General features: G+C 34.5%; 1 protein-coding gene across 4 annotated transcripts in view; it reads left to right on the top strand.

Annotated features, from left to right (window-relative positions):
* The first annotated feature begins 7615 nt into the window (after positions 1 to 7615).
* LOC111514365 (protein toll) overlaps positions 7616 to 26977 on the top strand; it is a 49637-nt gene continuing 30275 nt past the window's right edge. The window contains exon 1 of one of the 4 annotated variants that reach the window (XM_074180129.1): positions 7616 to 7804. The gene's annotated coding sequence lies outside the window, so the exon portion shown is untranslated. The remainder of the gene's footprint in view (positions 7805 to 26977) is intronic. The other 3 variants (XM_074180128.1, XM_074180127.1, XM_074180125.1) reach the window with 3 other exon arrangements.

Below are 26977 nucleotides of genomic sequence, written 5' to 3'. Positions count from 1 at the left end.
TAAATGAAGAAACTTCACTAACTTTATATTTTTGTGGAATATTATTGTACAAACTAAATATATTATAACTGGTGGTTCGATGGGATGGCGGAGAAAGTAACCCTTTAAACCTCAATTTTAGAGTGTGTACATCGCTACGAAATCTTATTTTGTTATACAAATATGATGGACATTTGTTAATCAATATTTTATGAAAGAGGGGAGCCGAGTGTAAAACATGTGTATTTTCCATAGTCAACCAATTGGTTTCCTTAAGTTTATATGAAATTCTGTCGTATTTTGTAATACCATATATATATACCTAAGACATGATTTTTGAACTCTCTCAATTCTTAAAATATCTTTTTTATCCAGGCATGAACCATACACAACATCGCAAAATGACTCAACACAAGAGCATTTGTTAATTTTATTTTCAAACTTATTGATAATAAATGACGATGAGGATAAAGCATTTTCAAACTCATGTGACTTCTTTGAACACATTGTGACATGTTTCGTAAACCTTAAGTTCACGTCCATTTCGATACCTAAATTTTTTTCCACGTTCGTGGGGCATATTACTGTATCACCAATAACAATATCAATATGTCTCTCCACCAAGCTACGATTAGTACCAAAAACAAGCAGATCAGTTTTGTTTGAATTAATATTGAGGTTATGAGCTCCAGATGCTGAAATAAGACGAGCTAAATCTTCATTCAATTTTTGATTAGCAGTAGCAACGTCGTTAGGGTTAAATGATAGATATAGTTGAGTTGTTTCATGCTCTGCAGAAGTATCAGAACAACTTTGATCTTTTTCGATTTGTCAAACCTAAAATAGCAAATCTCTTTTTTCACTTTCAATCAACAAAATTAATCACGTTACACCGTGACATGTCACCATAAATACATGAATTCCAACCAGGGTTACAGTTGCAATTCGAAAGGGGATCGTTTGAAATTAAATGAAAGGACAAACCATTTTCGACACAGCCTATTGATCTACCGCTAGAACAAACCATAAATGCAGATGCTGCAAATGAATTGACGGAAATACCTAATACATATCACGAATTCAATTTAAGCTCGTCAACGTTGGTACAAAAGCCATAGCATTCATATATGGCACAAAAAGGAATAAAAAAGTTTCAAGACATTACAGTTGACCTTGAGAAGAGTAAAATAAAAAGATATTCGTTACAGCCCGAAAATGTTATTACTAATATCAAACAGATCATCAATCCCTCTTCAAATGATTAATATAGAACTGAATATCATCAAGCAAATTGCAGAAAACAATGGGTTGAAAGCTGAATTAATAAACAAAATACTTTCCAAAAAAAGTCTAAGCAAAATTATAGAGCTTTAACGTATTTTGGACAAACAACAGAAAAAGTGGCTTCATTTTTGAGTGAATGAGATTTTAAAATTGCATATAGAACAAATAATATGCTGGGAAAGTTAGTTAAAAATAATAAAGACAAGACATCCAAATTCAAGAAAACAGGAGTATATAAATTGAAGTGTGGAACGTGTCCTAAGGTATGATTGGTCAAACTGGCAGAACATTTAGGAATCCAATCCAGGAACAACATATGAGCTATGTGAATAAGAAAAAAAGTTCAACATATTCAAATCATCTTTCAGAAGAAAATCATATCTTTAACGAAGGGTTCGAAATTTCACACACAGAAAATGAAGGTTTGAAACTAAATTATTTGGAAGCAATGGAAATTAACAAACATAAAAATTCAAACATTCTAATGAATGACCAATTGGTTTTGATTAGGCCACTATTATTAAACTTTTTTTCTTAAAAAACTGAGAAAGTATTATCATTGATGTAGAAGAAAGGTAATATGATTCAGGTAATCATAATTGAAGAAGTAACTCCGGTATATAAACCGTGAAACCGTGGAAATTTGCTGCATGAACAATTTATTACAGAATGTTCTGAAGAGGCAGAAAGATTCGAAAAAGCAATAGAATGAAACAAAATTTTGACTTTTCTGGATGCGATACTAAAAAAAGTAGCTATTTCTGAAATATTGGTAGAAGTTTGCATGCAAGTCGATTCATTTGTACAGTTGTTAATAATTTTTCCCAAGCAAACATCAAATATTGAAATAGTCTCGTCGTATCCACTAACGCCAGTTCCTTTAGCTATGTGTCATCTAAATGAGATCATTCGTCATGTCAGTTTTACTAAAAATACTTCAAAATGAAACTGATAGCAACACACCACAAAGATGCGACGTACTTATTTATGTTGTTACTTTATGCTGCATGCATTGAAAGACGTTTCGTCTACATTTGGACATATTTCAAAAAATTCATTCAAAGGTACACTAAAAATAATGCGCGCAAAATTATAATCACATTCGATCGTTACTTTTCGTCATCGAGATACCGATCATTTGTTATGAGGTAGGGTGAGAGATCAGAAGTATCGTATAAATGGGCCCCATCAATAAAGTCCAGCTAATTTATCTAACGAATTAAACAACATTTATTTCATTACACGTTTGTGAGGTAAATTTCGACGCTCATGTTACCATATCCACTGATATTTTCATCATAATGCTCGGCAATATAATTGCTACTCAAAACGATTTGAGAATTACAATATGAATTGGTTCCGGAAATTCCCAAAGATTCGTTAATATCAATTATACAGGGCGGGTCACCGAAAACGAAACAGATCGAATATCTTCAAAACACATGTGTTCTGAAAAAAATGCAAAAACACGTCGATTTGTAATCCAAGGGGGACATCTTCCTATCATAACCTCAACTGCCACACCCCTTTCTCCACCCCTCGGTGACTATCATCCAAACAATTTGAATTGGAAAAGTAGTGTGACACATCGTTAAAAAGGTAATTTCATAAGGAATTCAGCCATGTCAATTTTAGCTACTCAACTTTCGATTTTGGCGCCTTATTGCGGGACAAACACTGTTCAAAATTATGATACTTCATTCGCAAGCTAATTTGACATAAATTGGGTGACAATACATTATGGAGTTTTTCTAGGGGAAAAAACAAGACGGCGACTTCACAATGGCGGACAAGATTTGCAATTATGTTCCGATTTTATTCAAAATTGATAAGTGGTGGTTTTCAGGGTCGGAAATTATGAATGGTGTTTCAATGCAAAAAATTAAGATGGTGGCTCCAAAATGGCGGACAAAATTTGTAATTATGGTTCGATTTAACCCGACACCGAAAACGAATTCTTCAAAACACATATGTTGTGAACATAATGCAAAAACACGTCAATTTTAAATCCAAGGGGGACAAATCCTATCGTTACCTCAACTGTCATACTTCTCTCCCCACCCCTTGGTCGCTCATACAATTTGATTAGGGAAAGTACTAAGTGTGACACAGCATTGAAAAGGTAATTCCATAAGGAATTCAGACATGTTAGTGTTCACTACTTAACTTTTCATTTTGGCGCTCTATTGCAGGAAAAACAACTGTTTCGTTTTCCAATTCACATTTTATTTGAAAGGAAATGTGAACAATTCACGAAAAAAGAACAACAATTGAAAAAACTACATAATCCAATCATCGCAAACTACTTTAATTCACAGTAGATGCTCAAAGTGTTCGCCATGAACTGCAATAAATGAGTATAAGTTATTCTCGAAACGCCGTCTGACGTTTTTGAGCATTTCTGAAGTTATTTGATGACATTCGTACCTTTGAAATAACAATTGATTTACTACGCCTATGTATTGGTATAATAAAAAACCTTTTGTTTCAGTGCTTATTTGTGTCAGTTTCTTGACAGTAATACGTCAGGTACATTAACGAGTGAAATAAAAAATGGTTTATTCTATTCAGGATAGGGTAGAAATAATTGAATATTATTTCAAAAATAATGAATGTGCCAATAAAGCACATTCGAGACATAAATGATTACCTTTCTATAAAATTGGACTTACAATAACTATCTTGAGGTCAGAAGGAAACGATCCCTTTTCAACTGAAAAATTTATTATGTCTGCTATAATCCCAGATATATGAGGATTTATACTTTTGATCACCTTCGTAGAGAAACTGTAGTGCTAATAGCATCGAATATATCTTCAGATATGATGGGCATGAAAAAAAAGTATTCTGAACATACATTGTTGTGTAGTCGTTTAAGGTTGTGTTGTTTAAATAAGCATTTACTACAATCAATCAATCAATCAAACATTTATTGAATCAGTTTTCCTTCAAAATCACATTAGACAAGAAAAAATATAACATGATCATAAAACACTGGCTGATTCAACACGTCAAACCATGTTTTACATTAGTTGAAAAAAATTCAGCAAAGGCATTACTAATTTCATACTTGTTTTCTATTATAATTCCATTCAGCTAAACACTGTTTATTGCAAGGCACTTTTTCCTTTCAGTTTTTGCTGAACAACACGCCAAATATATTTTTGTTTTTCTCTGCCATTTTTATTTTCAATACTTTTTTGATAGAATATTTTTTTTATTTTGTTAATTTCCGTTATTTAGTTTCTAAGGTCATTGCCCTTCTATGTAAGACCAGAATCAACTCAGGATTTTTTGTTCACATTATCATTACTTTTTCACCCTAGGGCATGTTAAGTCAACATAGTAAAGTAGAATGTTCACAAATTCTTTATACACACAGTACTTTTTTGTGTATCATTGAGATATTCATATACTGACGAAAAACTCTCGTTTGCTTTATGAGTTTGTAAGCTAAGTTTGATTGAGATGTATTTCTAAAAGTGAGCTGTTTACCATTCGTGATAGGATTGCAAGATTTACATACTGAATCAGACTAATATTTTGATGTTATGTCAAGACCTAAATGGTGTCCCAATTGAAGTTCCACTACGAATTCAGAATATTCCCATGACATGTTAGATAAGAAATAATCACTTCTTCGATTGACGACTTGTTTATTTTGTGGAAATTCATGTTCACTGAGGATACACTACAAAAACACACTTTTGTCTTCAATTTACAAACATCCTACACATCCAACGGAAATTTAGGAAACATATTATTTAATGCCAAACCTAAATTAGAGAAAGGGAAGACATCTGGTATATATCGAATAGAATGTGGTGAATGCCCCGCCATATATACAGGTCAAACTGGGAGAAATTTTGATACAAGGTACCAGGAACATGTCATTTCGGATAAAAAATCATTAATGTACGAACATCTTCAAAATTCGAAACATTAAATAGATAAAGATAATTTAAAGATCTTACACACATGCGAAAAAGGGAAAATGATGAATATGTTGGAATCTATGGAAATAAACAGGTCAAAAAAAAATCCCAATTCTATTGTCCTCAACGAACAACTTGATTTAAATAATAGTCCTCTCCTAAACCTATAATCCAGATCCCAAAACCTACATTATATTGAAAGCTTTGTTATGTTCATGGATTTTACAGGTATATGAACGCAGGTACCGGGTATCAGGTATATCAGGTATATCAAATCATTTATGGTAGAATAAGCAACATAGGTATAAATTACTCAGATTTAAATGTAATCAGTTAGTTTTGAAAATGGTGTAAGAGCCGAAACCGGTCAACAATAAAGAAATATAGTGGAAAATAGACAAAAGTGTGTTTTTGTAGTGTATCCTTAAGAAATAATCAACTTTTGTGTTCGTCGTATTTCTGTTTTTATCTGTACCTACACATGCGAGTGGGTTCGCAGTTTTATGAGTTTATGTTGAAACTTTCCATTAGATCCTTCAGCAATGTTTTTTCACGTAATACTCTCATATAGTCAATAGTGAAGTCTCCACAAAGAATTATGGAGTCATAATTTCTCGAGCAGAAATTGGTTAGCTCCCTAACCATTATTAAAGGGGAACTATTGGAAGGTAGGTTGCACTATATCGTTTACTTGAACTATACCTACTGGTTCTGTGGTATATTTCGTTTATTCACAATAATGCTGCATCTGTTAAATTATACTCTGTAATTACTTTTTTTTGTGTGAATAAATAGTATTATTATTATTACTTCAAACATAGCTCCTAACTCGATACAATGCAATATTTTTGCATACTCTATGAATAATTTTGAACATAAAATCGAACAACGTTCAAAAAGCGTCTCAGAGAGTTTCTAAGGAATGAAAAGAATTGGTCTGCTTGTCCAACCCAGCCGGTCCAACAACTTTGAAACATACATGTTCGCAGGTGGTTATTCTCAACTATTAAAAATAGAAATAACAATAATTTTTACTTTAAAAAAATGATACAATTGTTCGTAACACAATGATATTTCAAAACTTATATTTAAAAAAATACTCGACACAATACGTTCTAGATCTACAAGTATGTTTTTGAAGTTTTTTTCAAAACGATTGCTATCAGCAGAACGTCCTACAAGTACTGGTAACTTGTAAAATGTCATCGCCATATTATTGGGAGATGTTGCAGTAAATACCAATGTATGATATGGATAAATAAGGTCATGCCTCCTAGTGTCATATTCGTGTTCTGTGGGATTAAGAATGAAACGTTTTCTATTTTTAAACAAATACATCCAACATTCTAAAATGTACAGAGCATAAACAGTCGTGGTGTTATTATTCTTGAAAACTATTTGACAAGAGTCCTTATAAGGTTACAGATACTATAAATCAACAATTGATAACCAATTCTGACTCCTTTAATAATCAATGTGTTGATAACATACCTATGGATTTTTCAATTGGGAATAAACGTAATAAAAAAAACTAAAAACTTTTATATATTAAAATTGTATTTCCCCAAATTGCTTTGAAGGAAGTATGTCGGCAATGGCTCTTTCATACGTCTCTCTGATAAATCCTTCACCTCCTACTAACCTAATATAATCAGACCAAGCATCGTAATTAGTTGGATTTTGCAAAATTTCCTCATCGTATTGACATTTTCGCTTCGATTCAGTCACCTCATCTATGCCACTTTCGCGCCATATTTTTTTCATGTATTGTGTATGCTTTATATAGTTCTTTAGTCTGGTCTTTGGGTATGTAATCAAGTGCAACCTGTATAAGCCAGATCCAGTCCAAATTCAGTGGAAGGTGAAGGAGGCTTAGAAATTATTATAGAGACGTATGAAAGAGTCATTGCCAACATACATCCTTCAAATCATATATATATATATATATATATATATATATATATATATATATATATATATATATATATATATATATATATATTTCAATATTAAATTTTACAAAAAGGATTTGAAGCTTTATATCTTCTATTAATTATCTGCGAGCGCTTTCGACAGTTGGTAGTACTGTCATCATCTGGCACTCCTCAAACTGAGGAGTGCCAGATGATGACAGTACCTGAAAATGAAAGACAAATCTATGAAAGGCTGCTAGAAAAAACATCACATGTCAAAGTGTGGCTGTCTTATGCCAAATTTGAACTTAACACACGATCAGAACCAGCGTCCCGTATCACTCCAGTGGGAACTACACCTTATCAGTCATTTGTGATCTATTGAAAAAGATGGTTAGCAATCGGTGTAAAAACATTGCCTGAAATGCAAGGCTACCTCCCGGATTATAAAGTTTGTTATTTGGAGTTATTTATTACTAGGTACATCATAAATATTTATATTGCCTTATCATGTTATAGCTGAGATGAAATCTGGATCAGTGAAGTGTTGGACAAATTATAAAAGCCTTCGAAAATGATGCATATGTACCGTAGGTACAAGGTACTAAATTCCGGGAAAGTTGAATAGCGGCTGAGTGTAGATAACGCAGGAAGTGCCATTTTCACTCTTCTGAAATTAGTTTTTCGAAGCAGGTAAGGCAAACTGGAGTATTGTTTGTTTTCTATTTGCAACTCTTCAAAAAAGGTTTTTCCTCATTATTCAAAATCAGTTGACAGTTAACGTGTATGTAAAATATTTACCTGTCCAGATTATTCGTCGTCTAAGATAAACAAAATAATTAGTCTCTGAAGATAAATGATGAGACATTACAGTGTATATAAATTATGTGATAGAATTTCCTAGTTTTCTTTCAGTTCATACCCCGTTTCAAATCAAAAAAGTTTGGGAAAATTTGAATAACAAAAATCAAAATGAAGTATTTCGAAAATTATCACAGTAGCCGATCAAGTAACTTGCGAAAGTTCGCGAGATTTAGAGTTTGGGAGTCTATTTGTGCCATAAAAAGTACTCGTATGTAGGCTGTAATTAAATCACGGAACTTCGGGATATGTGTAGTTCGAAAAAATTAATTTCATAAAATATCAAAATTTCTGATTGAAATTTGATAACCAACGGAACATTAAAAAAGTTCAGAAGATGATACATTTTCATTTTCTGTCATCTTGGTTGTTTTCTTGTCTTCAATATCCCATATCCAGAAATTCTGCAAATTAGAAGTACCATCGTTCTAAATTGGAATTCATTTTTCAATTTGCTAACTAAAATCATTTGATTAGTTTAATTTTTCTCACTTCCGTACTGGTTCGGAACAGTGTTCCAAGCTTGTGAGAAGCAGCCTTTGCAATTCCAGTGACATGATTGTGCCAAGACATATCGGTGTCCATTTCAACCGCCAACAAACTTATCGAAGCAGAAAGCGGAATTGTCTAACCTGACATTATTATATGCGGTTCGGAAACTCAATGTATCAAAGAACTAAACAAATAGGGCAAAATTACAGAGGACGGAGTTATGCAATGATGCAAATATGCGAGGTATTCACAACCAAGGATTTTGAATTTGAACCCTTTGGCCTCAATGTCATAATAGTCTCATACAGAAAAAGCAACTTGAAGACCTTCACAATTTGCTCTCACAGTGATAAAATGAAATTTAATCGATACGAAACCCAAAAGTACCGAATCTCGATTCGGTTCTATTTCGGATAGTTTCAACAACTATATTGAAACATATTTTTCAATGTTTTTCAATGTATCTTGTGATGATTTTTTTTCTGACTCACCGGTTGACTTATAATCGAAAATCTTTTTCTTCCGTCTAGAACTAGAAGTTTCAAGTTTTATTTCATCCAGTTCAATGTCTTTTCCCAAATTCAACTCATGAATTGAAAAGCTGAAATTTAATTTTTCAATGATCGACATTCACTGATGAGTGCTTGTTTCTCGTTAGCGTGACAGAGCATAAGAAACATTGCTCAGTTGATATCTGACTGCTTTCACAAACTTCATTCTATATTCTCATCTTGTTTCTGATATAGGCTTCAGGAAAATGTCTACATGTTAAAAAATATTCTTCAAGTACAGACCATCTTTGACTAGAGTTCGAAAATATCGTGCAGAGTCTCTGCACCGGGTTCCAATGAGGTCTTCCTATATAGTTCAAGTGAACGATGTAGTGCAACCTACCTTCCAACAGTTCCCTTTTAATAATATACTTAGGGAACCAACTAATTTAGTTATTCAATAATCATTTCTTATAATAAATATTTCGTTTATATTATTCGTAGGTGTTATATATTATAATCATGTAAGGTAAGCTGAAAAGTACCAAACCTTCAGTATTGAGAAAACTGTCGGTTTCCTGGAATAAAGTTGAAATTTCAGATGATTCTTTGTTATAAAGTTTAATCTAAAAGTATTTGTTCTGTATCCGAAAATACATAACATAATTAGCGATGAGGATAAACTGGTCAATATTCTGAGGCGGAGTCAAGTCAAACTATAAAAATGTCTTTGATGGAATCAATTGAACCTTTCAAACCTGGAAAGTCGGAAATATCTAGCTATAATGAGAGAATGGGGTAGTTATTTTTGTGTAGTAATATGGAAGAAGAGAAGAAAGTACCTCTATTTCTTATTTGGGTGGTGGAGAGGCTTACAGTGTTATCTCATTTCACCAAAATTACCCAGTTCAAGGACATATGTGCAGCTCAAAAATGTCCTCTTAGCACATTATTGCCCAAAAAAGCTGATTATCGCTGAACGGTTCCAGTTCTATATGTGTACTCAAGAGTATTCTGAAGATATGAATGCGTTCATAATCAAATTGAAAAAATTATCTAAACATTGTCAATTAGGGCAATTCTTAGATGATGCGCTTAGAGGTAAGTTAGGCTGCGGCTTCAAATCAGAAAACGCCAAGAAAAAATTATTATCAGAGGAAACTTTGACATTCAGTAAAGCCTACAGATAGCTCAAAGTATGGAACTCGCTGAAAACAAAGCCAAAATCTTAGGAATTGATTTGGTGAATAATGTTCAAAGTCAAAGTCATTTTAGGTCAAGATTCAAACAATGAAGCTCCGGTCCAGTCAGTATTGGTCCATCGCAGTCAATGAATATGAAGTGTAAACGATGTTTGCGATTACATGTCAATAATTCAAAATGTCCTGCAATGCAATGGAAATTTTTTCTAGCAATACCATAGGACATATGTCAAAATCCCCCATGTGCAATAATCGTGTCCATTTTGTAGAGGAATTCGAAGGTGATTTTGAAGATCAAAACCTAAAGGCAAAGCAAGAAAACTCAGATAATGCATAGGAAAAAGTATTTTATTCCATAATCAAAGGCATTGAAGAAGTTTAACTAGTCCGGTCATGATTAAACTTTCAGTTGAAGGAAAAATTATTGAACTTGAATCACATACAGGTTCTGATAGTTCTATTGTTTCTATTGAATTCTTCAAAAAGTTTTTTCCTACAGTTAAAGACAATATGAAACTTAGAACATTATTTGGTCAAGTGAATGATTTGGTTTTCAAAGCTGCCGTGATGTCAAATGTATGAAAAATGGGTGCAGTAAGAGTCTAGAATTGAAAGTGATTGATTTTGAGTCTGGTGTTTCGTTGTTAGGAAGATCATGCTTGAATGTTCTGAAGCCTAACTGGCGAGAAAAGTTTGAATGTTTTGATACAATGATGGAAAATAATAATGTTTGTAGCAATGAAGTGGAAGATTTTATAAAGATATTGAAGAATGAGTATGAGAATGTGTTCAATCAAAATGAATGTATAAAAGGATTCGTAGCGAATGTAAAGGTAAAAGATAACGTGACACTAAAATTCTGTAAACCATACAGAATACCGTATGCCCCGAAAGATAGAGTACGAGAGAAAATCGAAAATTCAGTCAAAGAAGGAATTTTACGACCAGTTGAAAGGGGCTAGTCTGATAGTGGTGGTTCCTAAACCTAATGGCAAAATCAGGATTTGTGGAGATTTAAAGTCTACCATCAATCCAGTCATTGAAAGCCAGTATTATCCTTTACCCACAGCTGAGGAAATATTTGCTTCATTGTCTGGGGGAAAATTGTTCCCAGTTGTGGATTTGAGAAATGCCTATTTCCAAATTGAGGTTAGTGATGAAAGCGAAAGGTTGTTAACGGTAAATACTCCTTCTGGTTTATTGTCATATACACGACTTGCATTTGGTGTTGAATCTGCATCGCATATATTTCAATCGGTAGTAGAACAAATACTGAGAAATATATCTGGGGTGCATTGTTATTTAGATGATTGTCTTATAACCGCTGAAAATCGCCAGGAAATGGAGAATACATTAAAACTTGTGTTCGATAGGTTCAAAAAATATAATGTTCGTATCAATTCAGATAAAAGTAATTTCTTTCTGAAAAAGGTAACATTTTTATGTCACATAATTTCAGAAAAGGGTATTGAACCTACTGATCAAAAAATTAAAGCTATTTTGGAAGCTCCTAAACCAGAAACTGTTCAACAGTTACAATCATATTTAATGTTGTTGCATTATTATTCAAATTTCATACCAAAGTTATCAGAGAAATTGATACCTCTTTATAAACTACTGCAGGTATTGGAATCGGGAAACTAATACATTATTATTCAAATTTCATACCAAAGTTATCAGAGAAATTGATACTTCTTTATAAACTACTGCAGGTATTGGAATTGGGAAACATACGTGTTTCGAGACTAGTTAGAAAGTCTTATTGGGTTCAAACATTTTAATGGCTTTCAATCCTATATATCCAATTAGATTGACTTGTGATGCGTCACCATATGGAATAGGCACATGATTTGTAAAAATAACATATTCCGAACGACAAACACTATTGGTAAAAAACAAGGTGAATATACAAGCTTTACATCATATAATGATTGGTTAGCTTATTTGAAAAACCCAGTAATTATTAAATCATGGTATCCCATGGAAACTCTGATGAAGTCACTGAGGAAGTGAGTTTTTTTTTATTTTTGAATTAAATGAATGGATGTGAAGTTCACAGTAATGGAATTATTGACAGTAATTTTTTTTGACCTTATTGCCAACATACAATGGAGATAAAAATACAAAATTATTGAAACACCAGCTATCCAGAGTCGCCAATATTATATTAATCTAACAACTGATATAATCTTCCCAAAGAATAAAATTGGCAACCGTGGATAGTTGGTGTTTTTATTATTTTTCATTTCCATTGACAACGCAGAATTTTTCCTGTGTAGTGATCCCAATAGCGATAGTGAACAATGCAAAAAAGAGATACCAGTGAATAAGAGATTCCTACAACTGAAATCATAAGGAAGAAATTGAATACCTCCGGTCATAACGTGAGCTGCTGTAGGTTAGGTCCAAAGTGAGTGGGTCTATTCGACCCTCCACCGCAACCCGCAAGGGTTTATTGTGGATCACACCTATTCACACTCGGTCAAATAAACCCAGCTTCTTAACGAAGTCGATCAGTTTGTATGGTGAGTGGTATTTCAGGTTAGATGGTACAGCTCTGCAATGAGGTAGTTGGAAGTTGCAAGATTCCTACCTTAATACCCACGACAATCTTCCCATATGAGGGTTTTTGCACGTCAGCTATACCTGACGATGCCTTAGAATCAGCCGTGCAGAGCTTTTTCGCCTCTGGTTTTGATTGCGCATCACTTGAGCGCAAACGTTTGCTAACCTGCTGTACCACCTGGTACAGATTCTGCGTACGCCGCAGCTCTCGCTCCTGAACTAAATTTACAGTTAGGTAAGTTGGAGTCGTAAACTCGACATCCATCTCCTCTGTAGAATCGCTCCTGAACTAAATTCACAGGGAGAACAGTTGGAATCGTAAACTCGACATCCATCTCCTCTGTAGACTCGCTCCTGAACTAAATTTACAGAAAGGTCAGTTGGAGTCGTAAACTCGACATCCATCTCCTCTGTAGACTCGCTCATGAACTAAATTTACAGGGAGGTCAGTTGGAGTCATAAACTCGACATCCATCTCCTCTGTAGACTCGCTCCTGAACTAAATTCACAGGGAAAACAGTTGGAATCGTAAATAGACTCGCTCCTGAACTAAATTCAAAGGAAGATCCGTTGGAGTCGTAAACTCGACATCCATCTCCTCTGTAGACTCGCTCCTGAACTAAATTTACAGGGAGGTCAGTTGGAGTCGGAAACTCGACATCCATCTCCTCTGTAGACTCGCTCCTGAACTAAATTTACAGGGAGGTCAGTTGGAGTCGTAAACTCGCATCCATCTCCTCTGTAGACTCGCTCCCCAACTAAATTCAAAGGAAGATCCGTTGGAGTCGTAAACTCGACATCCATCTCCTCTGTAGACTCGCTCCTGAACTAAATTTACAGGGAGGTCAGTTGGAGTCGGAAACTCGACATCCATCTCCTCTGTAGACTCGCTCCTGAACTTAATTTACAGGGAGGCAGTTGGAGTCGTAAACTCGACATCCATCTCCTCTGTAGACTCGCTCCTGATCTAAGTTTACAGAGAGGTCAGTTGGAGTTGTAAGCTCGACATCTATCTCCTCTATAGACTCAGCGCCAGAAAGAATTTTCAAATTTACTCTGTCCATAAATGCCCCACGAGTAGCTAGGGAAAAAAGGTCAATCACGGTAGAGCCCGCATTACCGTGACAAGGCGATGCTACGACGAGAGGGCGCCCTGTATCTCGAAGGTTCCGTAGAGACTCAGTGTCATTCATCCTCTCGGCATGGATACACACACCTTAGTATCAAGCCATCGTTGAGATGCCATTCAGAATGACAGAACCACAAGTGATTCTGTCATTCCCGTTTCCAGCGGGGCTAAGTGAAAGCAGGCATCCGATGGATGTTGTAATAAAACTCTTCAGAATTGGACAAAGAAACTAGCATTTAGATTCAAAATAATAAGTAAACGTCAAGTAGTTATGGAGAGCAGAAGAATAGTGGAATTGCGTAACAAATACTTATAAGAAATAACTAAATATAGACAAGAACAACGGCAAATTTTTTATTCAGACGAAACTTGGTATGACACTCACGTCACAGTTACCAAAGGGTGGACAGATGGTTCGCAAAAGTGTACGCCTAATATGCCTGCAAAGAATCGCGACTAATAATTGTGCATTGCGGAGAAAGTAAAGGATGGGTTCGGATTTCTTTGAAATTATGTGGGAAAAAACTTGAAGACTGCAATGTTGACTATCATAAGAAAATTGAAGCTAATATTTTTGAGGAATGGTTTGAAAACACATTGATCCCAAATTTGGATGCGAATAGTGTAATAGTTTTTCACAACGCTTCCTATCATTCGCGACAGCTCATCAAAGTACCGAATAAACATTCGAGGAAAGATGAAATACAAAGTTTTTTAATGGATAACAAATTGTATTTTGAAGATAACTATACCAAAAACCAACTACTTGAAGTTTTACAGACAAAAACATTAGAAAAATTATTTGCCTTTGAAAGTATTGCTGAAAAGTATGGACGACTTCCCCTCCTATTTTTGTCCACTAATATAATGACAATCGACGCAATTTATATCCATGAATACCTAATGTTCATTTATAAAAAGTCACACCTCTTCACTGAGAATATACCTGCTCATAAGTATCCCACTAGAACAAATGAATATATGTATCCCCTTCATAGACTAAACGCAAACTGAAAAATGCGCCCATTATATGTCAATCAAGCTTTTCAACCATATTCCTAATAGAATGAAACGGATTAAGAAAATTGGAGTTTTGAAAAGAGAACTAAAAATACTTCTCATATACTCAGAGCTCTATAATTTGAAAGCATATCTCACTGGAACATTCATTTAAAAATATTTATAACAAAAAAAACTGAACCTCCTTGTTTGACGCCATTTCATTCTATGTTACCGACCTTTTGCAATAGAGGTTAGTAATCTACTATGAAATACAGCTGTTTATTATTATTATTTTTACCGAAGTATGCGCTATTCAGGCTCTATCCCCCGAAGCCCCGATACATTCGGGAGGGCGCGCCAGCATTATCAACCAACGACCACTCCCCACACCGTGGGGTAATTGATCATTGAGTCCGAGAATCATGTGCCCTGAGCAAGCACAGTGAGCCAAGGATGACAGCCTTCTGCATCTGTTCGGCTAAGATTTCTGCCTTAGTGCGGCAGGCCGATATGATTTCAAGATTCGAGAGTAGAGAGGGCATCATTCCACCAAGGACTCCAATAATCCGAACAGCCATCTTGACAGAGTGATCTGGATAAAGTCTGCGGAGTCCGAAGAGAAAATCTCGATATTTCATCCGTTTTTCCTCCTCTTTTCGGACGATATTCGTCTCGCCAGGAGCTGAAAATTCCACGACAAATATCGTCTTGCTCTGGTGATCGAAAAGGACAACATCAGGCTTATTAGCTTGTATGAGCCTGAGGGTGGTGAACGAAAAGTTCTAATAAATTCGGCACTTCTCGTTCCCCACAACTCGTAGATAGAAATTAAACAGAATTATACAAGGAGAAAAAATAAACCACACTCTTCAAATTGATTTGTGTGGCTGGCATCATTTTCATCGGAATTCCCGAAGCATGGGACCTCCGTGTGGTTCATTAACCAAAGTACTATTTTACACTCTTATCAGTGACGCAAAATTGGAATTGCATGTGGATATTTCACAATATTGACCTGATTTTGTTTAATAAACATGTTGTTCGATAATAAAACTATCATCGTACAAAATAGAATGGAGACTTTTTCACATTACAGAAATAAATTATCACAACTATGTTATTTTATTGTCTCAGTCCTTCTAGAAGCTGAATAAATTGTTTATAACATTTGTATATAGTACTGTCGGACTGAAATGACGTATCATTGAATACGAAATATGAACTCTAAAGAAAGAAAAGATAAATATGAGTAATACTCGTATGCTGAGAAAATTATTCGAAATATGTATAATAAAAATGAAAAGAGAAATAAAAATGTCTATGTTTTTTACCACTTTTATTTATAACTAACGTTACTTCAGTTTCGTCCTATACGGACATTTTCAAACTTATACAATAAACATAGAAAACATAGAAATTTTCATTTCTCTTTCCATTATGATTTCCTACCACGTAGTAACGGCTACATCCATCAATTTATATGTATAATACTTTGAAATTTATCAAATCAATCAATAATTTCATAACTTTTCCAATTTCTAAAAATAGGAAATTTCTAGATCTGACAAATGAATTTCCTAAATTTCATATATGAAATTGTTGATGTTTATAGCACCGTGATCATGCCTAAGCCACCGTATTCATCAGATTTGGCCACCTAAGACTTCTTCTTGTTTTCAAGATTGGAGAGACCCATGAAAGGACGGCGTTTTGTGCATATCAGAACTGCTTAGAGGATTGAAAAAAACCCTGGCACAGGTGTATTATATCTGATGGACTAGTATGGATTCTTTCAGATCAATGGTATATAGAGCATTTATGATTCCTTCATCAGAGAAGGCTTTTCAAGAAGAAATGAAGATCATAAAGCAGATCGCAAATAATAACCATATTCCAGCCAACTCAATTGAGAAAATCGTCTTCAATAAAAACCAAAAAGGTATCATGAATGAACTATATCTGAATCATGAAGACCTAATGAAGCTAAGAAATGTGCTGGCGTAAGCTATCCGGGAAAGCTCTCTAAAAACATAAAAACTATTTTTGAAACTTCAACATAATTATATCATTCACTAATAAGAATATTTCAGGGATCATGTTATTCAACTCAAAACCCTAAGGGGATAAGTGGAAGAAAATTAGGCATACATAGACTATGTAGTGACTGTCCATCAGCTTATGCAGGCCAGACAGGCAGAAATGTCAACATAAGATACCGATAACATGTGTTATCGGATAAAAAATCAGTTATATATGGATATCTACAAGAAACCAACCAAACAATAAATAAAGAAAACATGAAAATTTTTCATACGTGCAATAAAGGGTGGGAGATGAATTTATTGGAAGCATTGGAAATAAGTAAATTTTATGAAAACCCCAATTTCAAAATCCTCAATAATGATCAACTATTTTTATTAAAACTATGCAGCTTTTGACTACGTTAGGATCCATCGGTAGTTGGATCAATCCACAATTATGTTTTTGGGTTATAAGTTGGTTATTTTGATATGTTATAAAAATTGAATACCTTACAATATTAATAATTCGGGTATCATTTGTTATTTCAGTTACCTACTGCAGGTACCAAAACCACATTAGTAGAGGGGATACGAGAGTTCTATGGCGTATTCCCTAGGGGACGTACTTACGGTAGTGAGTGGGAAAGAGACGTGTGCGACGTGATCGACGCATAGAAGGATGGAATGAGCATCGAGTAGATTTATTTGATAGATAAGAGCGCGGTGGAATTACAAAAATAACGCAATAATATTAATAATGAACGAAAAATCGGATTAAAGAAAAATAAACATGGCCACTGGCGTTAAAGGAAAAAACATGTCTGCCAACGTAATAAAAAACATGTTCAGGGTGTCACAAAATACGTCAGCGTGGAAAATAATGATATAATAATAATAATGAACGAAAAATCGGATTGAAGAAAAAACATGGCCACAGACATTAAAGAAAAAAACATGGTTGTCATACAGGATGTCTCATCGTTTAAGAAAAAACATGTACGGGGTGTCTCAAATACGTCAGCGTGAAGAATAATAGTATAATAATAATAATGAATGTAAAATCATTTTAAAGAAAAAAAATATGGCCACGGTCGTTGTAGAAAAAAAACATGGATGCCAACGTAATAGAAAAAAACATGGCTGTCATACAGGGTGTCTCATCGTTTAGGAAAAAAACATGTACGGGGTGTCTCAAATACGTCCTCTATCGTTTTGTCGTGTGATTCCTCAATGTGTACAGGATGTCTCATCGTCTGAGAAAAAAACATGTACGGGGTGACTCAAATACGTCAGCGTGGAAAATAATGATATAATAATAATAATGGACGAAAAATCGGATTGAAGAAAAAAACATGACGTCAATGTGTACAGGGTGTCCCAAAATACGTCATTAAAAAGACATGACAGTTTAACGAGGCTCTATCGTTTTGGCGTGTGATTCTTCAATGTGTACAGGGTGTCTCATCGTTTGAGAATAAAACATGTACGAGGTGTCTCAAATACGTCAGCGTGGAAAATATCGGTATAATATTATTAATGAACGAAAAATCGGATTGAAGAAAACAACATGGCTGCCATAAAGGGTGTTTCATCGTTTGGAAAAAAAACATGTACAGGCTGTCTCAAAATACGTTGGCGTGAAAAATATTGGTATAATTATAATAATGAATGAAAAATCGGATTGAAGAAAAAAACATGACGTCAATGTGTACAAGGTGTCTCGAAATGCGTCAATAAAAACATGACATTTCAACGGGGCTCTATCGTTTTGATGTGTGATTCGTCAATGTGTACAGGGTGTCTCATCGTTTGAGAAAAAATCATGTACGAGGTGTCTCAAATACGTCAGCGTGGAGAATAACGGTATAATATTAATAATGAACGGAACATCGGATTGAAGAAAAAAACATGACTGTCATACAGGGTGTCTCATCGTTTAGGAAAAAAACATGTACCGGGTGTTTCAAATACGTCAGCGTGGAAAATAATGATATAATAATAATAATGAATGAAAAATTGGATAAAAGAAAAAAAAACATGACGTCAATGTGTACAGGGTGTCTCAAAATACGTCATTTGAAAGACATGACAGTTTAACGAAGCTCTATCGTTTCAACGTGTGATTCTTGAATGTGTACAGGGTGTTTCATTTAAGAAAAAACAAGTCACATGCGTTTTTTTTTCGTATTTGTGTTAGTGACGTCAATGTATACAGGGTGTCTCAAAATACGTCGGCGTTGTTGAATCATAAAAATAATGAATGAAAAATCAGATTAAAGAAAAAAACATGGCTACCAGCGTCAAAGAAAAAAACATGGTTGCCATCGAGATATACGGCGGGTCTCATCGTTTAGGAAAAAACATGTACGGGGTGTCTCAAATACGTCATAAGGAACATGACGGTTCAACGGGGTTCTATCGTTTTGACGTGTGATTCTTAAAAGTGTACGGGGTGTCTCAAAATACATCATAAGGAACATGACGGTTCAACGGAGTTCTATCGTTTTGACGTGCGATTCTTCAATATGTACAGGATGTCTCATTCAAGAAAAAGCATGACTGTTTAACGGGGCTCTATCGTTTCAGCATGTGATTCTTCAATGTGTACAGAATGTCCCCAAAATACGTCATTTGAAGAACAGGACAGTTTAACGGGGCTCTATCGTTTTGACGTGCGATTCTTCAATATGTACAGGATGTCCCATTCAAGAAAAAACATGACCGTTTAAGGGGGTCTATCGTTTTAGCATGCGATTCTTGAATGTGTACAGGATGCCCCAAAATGTGTCATTTAAGGAACAGGATAGTTCAACGGGGCTCTTTTGTTTTACCGTGTGATTCTTCAGTGTGTACAGGGTATCTCAAATACGTCATTTAAGAAAACATGACAGTTCAACAGGATATCTCAAAATACGTCATTTAATAAAAAACATCGTTTCTGGCTCGAAATCCAATGCTTTTTCCTATGGAGCTTAAGTTTAGTCATTTTCAGACCTCGTAGCAAAACCTTGTGGAATACCCAACTCGAGGTAGATGTGACGTGTGTGAGAGTTATACGATGCAATATATATGTTTATATGAGGAAGAAATGTATTTGAAGTCAGCGTGGAGTAGAGGAAAAACAAATATTGCAGTCAAAAGGGCACTGAACCACATTTTCGTTAATAATAGTAGCACCGTCATGTACAGCGCGTCAAATGGAAGGAGAATAAATGCAGAATACATCGACAGAGAAAAAACAAAGATTCAGGTAACAGAAAAATGAATATAGGATGTCGTTTGAGAAAGGAATGTGGTAACGAGGATCCAGGAGGATATAATGCGATAAAACGTTCAGTTTTGTCTCGAAAACGCATTGAAAATTTCGCAAAATTTCGATGCGATAAATGAGACAGTTTCGTCATTTGAATCGCATCGAGAAAAATGCATTTTCAAAACTTTCATTTCTTCTAAAAACCCATATAATTTGCATTGTATCGCGTCACGGAAAATGATGCAAAAATGACATGAAAATCGCTGTAAAAAAATGTCAAAAATTTAGCGCGATAAAACGTTCTTTTATGCTGCGATTATCGCATGAAATATTTCACGAAATTTCATTGCGTTGAAACAATCAATTCAGGCACCCCAATCGCTTCGAAAAAACGTTATTTCTGCCACACATTTTCCAAGCAAAAAATTGTAAACGCATATACACACAGTAATTTAATACTTCAAAATAAGTATCAAACAAATAACGCATGATAGAAAGATACAAAATCGTTTATGATATGAACTAGAACCGAATACGTTCATTTATGCCGCGATTATCGCATGAAAAATTTCACATTTCAATGCGTTCAGGCACTCCAACCGCTTTGAAAAAACGCTATATTTTCTACATATTTTCCGAACAAAAAAAATATATAAACGCGTATACAGAAAGACTTAGTGCTTCAAGGAACGTCTCGAACAAATAACGCATGACAGAAACATCGAATATCGTTTATGATATGAACTAGAACCGATTTTTCGGTTCTAATCAATTTTCGTCTGGAAATACAGACTATCAGCCGCCAATGAAATTCATCTCAAAATTACTATGCCAATTCAGTATTCAAAATATCGAAATCATTTCCTTCAAAACATAATTCAGGATGTTTCGCCAATCAAAATTTTATGCACTACAATCGCTTCGAAAAAACGTTATTTCTGCCACACATTTTCCAAACAAAAAAATTGTAAACGCATATACACAGTAACTTAATGCTTCAAAATGAGTATCAAACAAATAACGCATGATAGAAAGATACAAAATCGTTTATGATATGAACTAGAACCGAATATGTTCATTTATGCCGCGATTATCGCATGAAAAATTTCACATTTCGATGCGTTTAGGCACTCCAATCGCTTTGAGAAAACGCTATATTTGCTACACATTTTCCGAACAAAAAAAATATATGAACGCGTTTACAGAAAGGCTTAGTGCTTCAAAATACGTCTCGAACAAATAACGCATGACAGAAAGATCAAAAATCGTTTATGATATGAACTAGAACCGAATACGTTCCTTTATGCCGCGATTATCGCATGAAAATTTTCACATTTCAATGCGTTCAGGCACTCCAATCGCTTTGAAAAAACGCTATATTTGCTACACATTTTCCGAACAAAAAAATATATGAACGCGTTTACAGAAAGGCTTAGTGCTTCAAAATACGTCTCGAACAAATAACGCATGACAGAAAGATCAAAAATCGTTTATGATATGAACTAGAACCGATTTTTCTGATAGAATAAGTATAGAATGTAATTGAGAACAATGGAATAACGAATGCTCTGGTACGTCAGTCATATAAAAATCAATTGCCAATTTTGCCATCGCTAATTGAATTGGTTTTTGTTGATACCGAAGAAACATAATGGAAGATTTTTCATCGCTATGTCTCAATCTAAGCAAAATTTCGAAATTGGAATTTGAAATTGGAAACTTTCGAAGCAGTTGCATAATTTACATATTCAAGACAGAGTGCTCGATCGAAAAGTGCCTCAAACGAGATATCCCCCGCGATGAATTCAACCTCAAAGCGTAGGTTATGTCGCTGCCAATGCTGATAATGAATTTTATGCTTTTAACTGAAATAATAAAAAACGTTTTGTATGTGAACGTACCAAAGGGCACAAAATTCCTGGCAATATGTGTGAAGCCCAATAATTTCGATCATGGATGCAATAGAACAAAATGAAAATTAATAAGTTCAACATTCGTCAATGACAAACAGTGGGCAGTTTTTGCAATCAAAATTTCAAAGAATACTGCCTTCAAATATAAACTGAGGCTGATATTCCAAGATCTTCGAGAAGTGGAAACAAAAAGTGTTGAATATGTTCCAGAACTCGCAAGGATAACGAAAAAGAAGTCACAAATGGAATTTGGCCTTTATAGAATTTTCATTATAGTATCTAGAATATTAGCATGCATTTAAGTAGCACTTTATAATTATGAAATTTGATTAAAAATAGTTGAATATTCACGATGTGTTAACGAGGCTCTAGCGTTTCAACGTGCGATCCCCTTCGTTTACAGTGTGATTTATATGAAGCGTACAATCATTTTGTCATTAATGGTGTATCGATAATCGAGGTGGCTTTGATCATCAGTTCAACTTCAGAAAATACAAGAAAATACATACAAACCCTAAATTATGATGATAAGATTGCACAAGAGGACATTGACGAGTGTACCAAGGGTATGAGAAGGATTCGTAAAGCAATGAAGAATGCAACTTCTGTGGGGGAGAAGCAACATTTAGAAGCGTGTTTGAGGAACATTACAACGATGCGGGTAAGTTTGGCCAGCGTGAGAATCAGCCTAAAACATCTATTGTCAATCAGCCAGCTGAATTCTTCAAAATGTTGCTTCAGGTGAAAAACTGAGAACTTTGGATGATATCTGTCATTGTTCTTTGTCGAACATAACACGGTGAAAACTTCAGCTCTCATAAGTGTCAACATTCTGATGATGAACGGGCATTAACCGGGACCTGGGTGATTGAGGAGATTGAAAAGGTCGTAGAGTTGGGATATTGTATTCTCGAAACCATGGAGATTTAGTCCTATGATACAGTACAGTTTGGTGTAAATGATTTTTTGACCCCTAGTCATTATTCTTTCAATATTATCCCGTTTGCAGATCATTATCAACCAAGTTGCGGTTAAGGTCGTAATTTTTTTTCTGTAACCCCATGCTGGCGTCATTACCATCTTGCCCACACATGTTTTAAAATGTTTGAAATATGCTTTTTTCCGTTAACCAGCTATCGCACCCTACGAACGACACCCTTCAGAGGTTGTGAGAGCTAAGGATTAACGAGGACTTACCTTTTAACGTGTGATTCCTAACACGGGTTGGACGATAGCAAGTGAAAATCGAGCGTTCAGCCTGCGGCTTGAACCAACGACTCACACATCGGCCGATTGACTGAGTGAACAAAGCACCCACGTCGAACCACCCAGCTACCTAATACCGACATACTCACAAGGATCATTTATATGAAAATGAAGAATGACTTGTGAATTCAGTATTTTTTCGAAATATTGTGGTGGGTACTCATATTTTTTCCTACCTCACTACTTGTGAAAATGTGATCATAGAAGAAACAATGTAGTATATATTTTGTTATGGGCACATCCATAACAATAATTCTCTCGTAGATTTTGAATCGACTATGTATAGTTTTCAAGAGAAATATAATATTTCCGTGGATGGAACACTGAATTCAGATACTCTGAGTTCGATTCAAAGACCAAGATGTGTAATCGCTGAAAATGCTTTCACGATTCGGGATAAATAGAACAAAAAAAATATAAATGGTCTTTTCCGTAAGCATCTGCCAAAATGTTGCTTCATGCTGAAAAAGCCTCCAGTTCATATATTTTTTTTAAGAAAATACTCCTACTGTAAATACAATAACTTAGTTCACTCGAAAAATAGTTGAAGCTGGACAATTCAATTGGAATTTATTTGGTGTTCCAGCCCTGGACTTTTGCACCAGCTCAAAGAACTCCTGATTAAAAATACATCTATTCATGAATACATTACTATTTCACAATAATATTGTACATAATGTAATCAATGAATACTTATGTAACAACACAAAAAATGATATCATTATGCAATCAGAAAAGGGATCATGTTTCATTTCAAATCATTCACATGACGTAAATTTGATTATATAATGTTGAAAAATTCATTAGAATAAAAAAGAAAACTGAAAATCAATGAAAATCGATCAGAACGAAAACAAATTTTCACATAACGTTAACGCGAGAAATTTGCCGAACTTTGTGTGGCATCATATTGCTGAAATGATTTCAAAATTCCTTCGTCTCAGTACGCGCTGTATGACAACTCCAATGAATCATTATTGAAGACGCTATCTCGGCACATCATAATCTTGGGTTTGTTTCCTTTCTCAATAAATTGAGCATCTCTCACAATTCAACAATTATTAACGAAGCCGCTATGTTTTTTTCTCTCTATCACTCGCTGACGTCGAATGACATCACAATTTCCCTACGATCAACCGACTATCATTAACGGCTTATTGCTTTTCCGTCATGTATTATTTTTGTTTTTTAATTACGTAGAAAAATGTACTTCTCATCGAGAAGTGATTTGAGTGATTAATGTGATAATTTGGCACATATGGAAATATATGGGTTATTGAAGTGTTCAAAATGGGCGCGTTATATTCTTGGGAAAATATTGATGTTCATTATATTATCAAATAAAATACATTTCATATTGAATCATTCATTACTGAAATAATGTTGACTTCTCTAAATTCGTTGAATATATTTTCATGTTCTCCAGTGAAATTGTGAGGTGACAGTACCTACACACATCTCTGTATCTCTAAAAAATAACAGGGTTAGTTTTCTCAGTCCAATGGCGTCCCTAATGTTTTTCGTGAACGATTTATTTTGAGGCATCTTGTATACGTTTCTCATTGGGATAGCACACACCTGGTATACATTCCTGATTGAAATCGCACGTAGAAACTGTTGTTCTTCCTGTAAATTTTCTCTGTTATATGTTTACACACATTCGAGATTTTTTGATATAAGGCATCTCCTGAGATTGCTAACTGACCAAAGGCGCTATTTTGAGCTTATCAAATATCCAAATATAATGGATATACTGGAGAACGAGATTTTTGAATTCTTTGCAAGATAAAAAGAAGCATATGCGTAAACTACGATGTTCCACAGTTGATGAATTTCGATTCAATAAAGAAAAACATTTCAAAGAACACAAAAACATTAACGTTGATTTCACCAATGCGCGTGCATATAGTTCATAGTTCATATCATAAACGATTTTGTATCTTTCTATCATGCGTTATTTGTTTGATACTTATTTTGAAGCATTAGGTTACTGTGTATATGCGTTTACAATTTTTTTGTTTGGAAAATGTGTGGCAGAAATAACGTTTTTTCGAAGCGATTGATTGGCGAAACATCCTGAATAATGTTTTGAAGGAAATGATTTCTATATTTTGAATACTGAATTTGCATAGTAATTTTGAGATGAATTTCATTGGCTGATAGTCTGTATTTTCAGACGAAAATTGATTGGAACCGAAAAATCGGTTCTAGTTCATATCATAAACGATATTCGATCTTTCTGTCATGCGTTATTTGTTAGAGACGTTTCTTGAAGCACTAAGTCTTTCTGTATACGCGTTTATATTTTTTTTGTTCGGAAAATATGTAGAAAATATAGCGTTTTTTCAAAGCGGTTGGAGTGCCTGAACGCATTGAAATGTGAAAATTTTCATGCGATAATCGCGGCATAAATGAACGTATTCGGTTCTAGTTCATATCATAAACGATTTTGTATCTTTCTATCATGCGTTATTTGTTTGATACTTATTTTGAAACATTGAATTACTGTGTGTATATGCGTTTACAATTTTTTGCTTGGAAAATATGTGGCAGAAATAACGTTTTTTCTAAGCGACTGGAGTGCCTGAATTGATTGTTTCAACGCATTGAAATTTCGTGAAATATTTCATGCGATAATCGCGGCATAAACGAACGTTTTATCGCGCTAAATTTTTGACATTTTTTGAAGCGATTCTCATGTCATTTTTGCATCATTTTCCGTGACGCGATACAATGCAAATCATATGGGTTTTTAGAAGGAATGAAGGTTTTGAAAATGCATTTTTCTCGATGCGATTCAAATGACGAAACTGTCTCATTTATCGCATCGAAATTTTGCGAAATTTTCAATGCGTTTTCGAGACAAAACTGAACGTTTTATCGCATTATATCCTCCTAGATCCTCGTTACCACATTCCTTTCTCAAACGACATCCTATTTCCATTTTTCTATTATGTTTACCTTTACCTGAATCTTTGTTTTTTCTCTGTCGATGTATTCTGCATTTCGCGCTGTACATGACGGTGCTACTATTATTAACGAAAATGTGGTTTAGTGCCCTTTTGACTGCAATCTTTGTTTTTTCTCTACTCCACGCTGACTTCAAATACACTTCTTTCTTTCAAAACCTGAAAAAAGATTTTTTAGACGAAATAAAAACACTAAAAGTAGAAAATTCCCAACTGAAATCGCAAAATGAAGAACTAAACATGAGATTGAAAATCGCCGAGCGCAACTTGAAAAAATTTAATCTTGTAATCTACGGATTGAGAGATGAAAATAACGAAATAGAGGACATCAACACTTTCCTGAGAATTACTAATGATACTATGAATATAAAATGCGACTTCACTGATATCAGGGATACCTACAGAATTGGGAAACAAGCAAGAGGAAAAAATCGTCCTTTTGTAGTAGAATGTGTTAACTACAAAATGAAGATAGAAATAACTAATCAAGGCTAAAATGCTGAAAAACACAGGAGTATTCATTTCAAATGACTATATTCATGACGACTATGAAATGAGAAAAATATTACATACTCACCTGAAAATAGCGCGGAAGAACAATTACAAAGCAGTCATCAGGAAAAATAGTTTGTATGTGAATGATAGACAATTTACATATGAAGAATTAAAGAAAATTGAAGATTTTTTGAATTACCTTGCAAG

Source organism: Leptinotarsa decemlineata, unplaced genomic scaffold (genome assembly GCF_025532065.1).
Source record: "Leptinotarsa decemlineata unplaced genomic scaffold, Ldec_3_MD MMD2_tig00026294_RagTag_RagTag, whole genome shotgun sequence".
Lineage (NCBI taxonomy): Eukaryota > Metazoa > Arthropoda > Insecta > Coleoptera > Chrysomelidae > Leptinotarsa > Leptinotarsa decemlineata.
This window is presented reverse-complemented; position numbering and strand designations above follow the sequence as displayed.